We start from the raw sequence: 6,075 nt of genomic DNA on the forward strand, positions 1-6,075 counted from the left end.
AAAGTGCAAAAACGTAGAGGGGTTTCAATAATAGCCCTTGAATTGTATAACTGTTACATTTTTCTGACTATTCGTTTTGCGTCCAAGTCACGTGACTTTCAAGATTCTGGCCGTGACACCAAAAAACATGGCGGACATTTCTCATTTTTTAGTCCAACAAATCAATATTTTGCGTTTTGATTACATTTCTAGCGAGAAATTCACTGAAATATCACAAAATCACTCAGTGAATATTATGAAAGTAAAATATTTATTTCTTGCTAGAAATGTAATCAAAACGCATTTTTGTGCAGAAACTAGCTCAAAATATTGATTTGTATGAAAAATGAGAAATGTCCGCCATGTTTTTTGGTGTGACGGCCAGAATCTTGAAAGTCACGTGACTTGGACGCAAAACGAATAGTCAGAAAAATGTAACAGTTATACAATTCAAGGGCTATTATTGTAACCCCTCTACGTTTTTGCACTTTGGACCAACGTAGGCAGGTTTTTATGTGAGACTGGGTTGTAAATGCATGTGATGCATTCAGGGGAGGTGTTGGAAAAAAAAGAGACAATAGCTGGATTTCCAACTCCCAGCGGCTCACTATAGACAGAACAGCGAGCCAGGAGGCCGGTGCATCAGTCTGACTGTAGCCCGGCCACACGTACACTCAGACATATTGAAAACACACATCGCCCCGGGCGATACGACAGCCATCGCCCTGCAGGACGGAGCGCTGGTGTGTGGAACTGGACCTAAATGCAGCGGAAAAAACTAGCAGAGTCTGGCGGAGCAGTGTATCCACAAACACATGGATTCACACACACACACACACACACACACACACACACACACACACACACACACACACACACACACACACACACACACACACACACACACACACACACACACACACACACACACACACTCTAGCAGCTCTGACTCATCTAGCCTGACCAAGACGAGCAGATATCCAGCACTAGTGGAGCTGCAGCTTTTACCGCGGCAACGTGCTCCTCCCAAAGGAAGAAACGAGGAGAGCAGCTCTGAGCCGTGCAGACGGAGGCAAACGCTCATTAAATGATCTGTAACCAGTACTGGAGTTGAGGGGGGATGAGGGGGGATGAGGGGGGATGGCATCCCCCCCTGAAATAAAAACGGTCCAAATCATCCCCCCTGTAAAACTGCCATCCCTCCTTTCCATCCCTTATGTCATTTCATCAATGAATGTGGTTTTACTGCTATTTCAACATTTAGAAACCAGAAAAATGTGACAATTTTCACCTGTTTCAAGTAAAATTTCACTTGAAATAAGTAGGAAAATCTGCCAGTGAGACAATTTTATCTTCTTATTACAAGCAAAAAAATCTTGTTCCACTGGCAGATTTTTCTACTTATTTCAAGTGAAAATCTACTTGAAACAGGTGAAAATTGTTGTTTTTTCCAGTGATTAGTCTTGTTTTAAGTGTAGTAGTTTCAAAGAATTCATTTTTATGCCTATTTTCAAATAGCAAAGTGAAGGCAGGGCGTTGAGATGAGTGTGCTGCGGACCTGTCTGGAATAACAGCTATTACGATGTTAGTTTGTTTGTTTGTTTGTTTCTTTCTTTTTCTTGTTTGAAGCAAAGATCTATAGATGTGACTTAAACTGTATTGTAGTAAATATGAATGTAATACATACATAAGTATACATATGTTATAAATATCCATGATACAATTATTACAAATATTAGCATGCAATAAGAGCTGGGGCTTGTAGCACCATGTAATCATTTCTTATAATGTAATAACTTCCTATACAGTAATAATCTCCTATAATGTAATAACTTCCTGAAAATGTAATAACGCCTGAAAATGTAATACAATTTCCATTAACTCAATCGAAAATGTAATAAAACCCAATAATGTAATAACTTCACCAATAATGTACTAAAATATCCTGACTGATATTGTAATAACATTTTTACCAATAATGTAATACCTTATTACATTAGTGGGAATTTATTACATGGTTCTCAAAGTCTGCAATTTAACCCAATAGTCATTCAGGTGTTTCAAATCCAGCGTATATAACATTCTTAGATACTTAAAACACAAAATGTAGAACTCTGGACTGAAAATGAACAAATATATTACATTATTTGTCAAGTATTACATTATCAGTTTTGGAAGAAAAAAAAGACCCACCTGAAAATGTAATAAATTCCCAATAATGTAATAAGGTATTACATTATCGGTACAAATGTTATTACAATATCAGTCAGGATATTTTATGACATTATTGGTGAAGTTATTACATTATTGGATTTTATTACATTTATGATTGAGTTAAGTGCAAATGTTATTCTATTTCCAGGCGTTATTACATTATAGGAGCTACAGGGCTCCATCACGATCAACCGCATGTGAGCAAATGAGTCTCAGAGGAGACTTGGACCTGCTCTGTACGATGCAGGACAATAAGATTGACATTAGCGATATTCAGAATAGCATTAAGTAACATGGTACCCGACCGCCCACAACGGTTCCACTCAGGCCACAAAACAGCCAACGATGCTTTTATCTCACGCACAGGAATACTATGAGGGGACAAAAATCTAAATGTCCTTCACTCTAAAAAGTCCTGGTAGGAATGTGCTTGGTTTTATGTGTTGAGCCTGGCTTGTTCCACACGTATCTGTGAGAGTATGGAGTACACTAACCCCTGGTTCAGTGTTAGGAACTGATCAGTCTGAGTAACGAGGCCGCTCTAAGACTTAAACCTGCTTGATGATGCTGGCGCCTTAATTCCATAGCTGACAGGTAAATAGGATGAAAAATAATCAGATAAATATCTCTTGCTCAAAGTACACCAGCAAATACAGGAAATATATGGGAGGATGTGAGAAAATGAGAGCTTTGTTTCCTCACCTGAAATATTGTCTGACCAACTGATGGAGTGATGAGTGATGGGGAAGAAGCAACGGCAGGACCAGCTCTGTGTTTCAATACCAATACAATACTATATATATATATATATATATACAGTATATATATACTGTATACACACACATCTTTGTGATTTTAGTAGAAAAATGTTTGATCTGTGCCCTTTTCCTTTGGGCAGCATGAGTATTCGGTTCTAAATGGAAACAGTTTTATCTTATTCTTTCTGCGGTCTATGATTGTTCAGTAACATCTGCAGGCCTCAGCCTCAGCATCTTTCACCCTCAGGTTACTTCATGCAGCCTGTTCCTCTGGCTCGTGTGTGCACCATTTATCCCCAAACTTGTACAGAAACATTTCTTGGTAAAATAATGTTATTTTGGCTTGGACCTTGGATGCAGCCTTGCTCCTCTGTTTGTGACTTTGTTTCAAGAGTCACACATTTGTGTATTACACAAGGTAAATGAAGCAGTTTCTTTGCTCTCTTCCGTGGAGTTCTTCCTTTTTGTTACTTGAGGGGAACTTGATTTATGCCCCTAAGGCTGAGTGAGGGCTTTAAACTCCAGCAGCTAATGCATCTTTAACCCTGCAGTCCTTCTCCCCTGCAGCCAGACCTCCGTATTTGTCCAGTCAAGGCCAGGCCTGTGCAGTCTGGCCCGGGCCGGATAAGTGAGCAAAGCAGAGAGGTGAAGGTTAGTCACACTGACACCGTCGTCTGGAGCCAAGTTGATCATTCTGTTAGCTCACACGGCTATGGGAAAGGTGACGCAGTGTTCTGCATGCACCTGGCCGGGCAATCTCCTGAGACAGAGACAAAGAGCCCGAGAGAGTGGGAGAGATAAAGAGACCAAGCAAAGGAATGGAAACATAAGTGAGACAGAATAAAATGTAGAGAGAAAGAGATAAAAGGCTTTTCTGTATTCGCTTTGCTTCCATCCTCTCTCCCCCAGTGGGCGAGGATCACCTCCACTTATTGAAGAATAAGAGCCTTTGGTGGATTGGATGATAGCTGAGATAATAAACGTGAGGGGCAAAGGAAAGAGGACAAAAGACTGGGGGAAAGGAAAAAGCGAATATGACAAAGACAAAGAAAAAAAGTGAATAAGAGGTCTCTTGCTGGTTTTACTCTATTTAGAAAGCACATTAGTAAACGGCAGACTGCACAGTGAATGCAGAATAGTGCACAGTAGGTCACTGCAGCAGTGTGACGGCGTATCGCACACCAAGGTCAAAGAGAGAAACGGGAAAGAAGAAGTCACACAGAAATCTTCAAATCTCCATGAAAAAGCCAGTCAATATGCTAACATTAACTTTCCCATTTAGTGATAATCCAACCACCTTGGAAGAGGCTATTGTGCACATTTGTAGCATGAAAGTCTTCTCTACCCTTCAGAACGCGTCACACTCATATAAATGCATGAGTTTTAAATGTTATCAGTGAGTGCTGAAAATGGTGGTGGAAAAAAAAAACAAGAAAAAGCAGGAATGACGCCAGCGCTAAGAATCTCAGCACGAGCTGAAAAAAGCCCCACCAGCTGTCTGGAGAAATGGCTCAGAGAAATATTTCATTTTCACACATACACATATATTACTGTGTAGGGGTAAGAGCCACCCAGTAAGCCAGAAAATGTGATTTTATTTTTCTCATTTGGATTTATTTCTTTATTTATAATACTAATCTGATGTAGAAAAGGTTTGGACGGTGAAATGGATGCAGCTGCATCGCTGCTCTTCCTGCTCAACCCTAGCAGCTCATTTAGTTATTGGCTTTGGTCAGAAATAAAAGGGGATATTTATTTTTGTCTGTTAACTTGTGCTGAAAGTATAAATCAGTATGTCACCTATATAGAGGGAATGAGCATGACATCACAGATGCGACTTCACAGCGGGTTACGCCCACTGAGTGTCAGAAAGACTGAGTGTCAGAAAGACTGAGTGGCAGCGTAAACTTTCAGTTTGAGCAACTGGAAAACATCTAAAATGGGAAAGAGCTGTTGTGGGATCGACTGTACTCATAGATTTAGAAAGAAATCGGAGTTCAATTCAATTCAATTCATTTTTATTTATATAGCGTCTAATACAACAAAAGTTGTCTCCAGACGCTTTCCAGAGATCCAGAACATAAACCCCTGAGCAATTATTACATAAACAATGTCAGGTAAAAACTCCCATAGTGGGAGAAAAACCTTAAGCCAAACAGTGGCAAGAAAAACTCCCCTTTAGGAGGAAGAAACCTGGACCAGGACCTGGATCATAAGGGGGGGTCGGGGACGTCAGCAGCACACAGCAGGCAGGTGGAAGCAGCAGCGGGATGACCAGAGGTGGGGACCGCAGGCAGGTGGAAGCAGCAACGGGATGACCGGGGGTGGGGACCGCAGGCAGGTGGAAGCAGCAGCAGGATGACCGGGGGTGGGCACCGCAGGCAGGTGGAAGCAGCAGCGGGATGACCGGGGGTGGGGACCGCAGGCAGGTGGAAGCAGCAACGGGATGACCGGGGGTGGGGACCGCAGGCCAGCACACAGCTCCTGAAGCTCCGGTCCAATCAGCAAGCCCCAGGTTAGGTTCAGGGTCGGGGAAAGGTTGAGAAGGGGCAGGGCCAGGGAGAGGAGTCTTGACGGACAATCTCTCCCCTGCCTGACCAGGCCGTTACCCTGCCCCTCTCACTCCCACGCTGCAGGTTCCGGTGTTGTGCATTCAGAGATGCTCTTCGCCACCAGCACAGGATGGTGGCAGAGGAGTTACTGTTTTACAGACTGCCGAAAAATAAGCTTAAGAGAGACAAATGGATCTCTGCAATTCTCAGAAACAACTGGATTCCAGGCACCAAAACGTGGATTTGCGGTTCCCATTTTGTATCAGGTAATGTTGGATTTTTGGGTAGCTAACGTTAAACGGTCAAATCATAAAGTCTGGTGTCCTCATCACTTTAATTTCTACAACCAATCCTGCCTTGAAGTCGGACCAAGCCTCAAGACTTTTGTAAGCCTTCAAGCTTTGCTTCGTGTATTTCCCTGGCATAGAAATTAAGTACATAAAAATATCAGGAAACTGGATTCGTGGCCAAATATTAATGTCCATGGACCACTGGTTCTTGGTAACTGTACCAAATATTAATGTCCATGGAGCACTGGTTCTTGGTAACTGTACCAAATATTAATGTCCATG

At 42.0% G+C, this 6,075-nt stretch overlaps 1 protein-coding gene across 2 annotated transcripts in view; it reads right to left on the reverse strand.

Moving 5' to 3' along the window:
- The window catches only part of nlgn1 (neuroligin 1), a 560,456-nt gene that overhangs the window by 155,353 nt on the left and 399,028 nt on the right, over window positions 1–6,075 (reverse strand). The gene's annotated exons all lie outside the window — the stretch shown is intronic.

Source organism: Cololabis saira, chromosome 13, assembly GCF_033807715.1.
Source record: "Cololabis saira isolate AMF1-May2022 chromosome 13, fColSai1.1, whole genome shotgun sequence".
Lineage (NCBI taxonomy): Eukaryota > Metazoa > Chordata > Actinopteri > Beloniformes > Belonidae > Cololabis > Cololabis saira.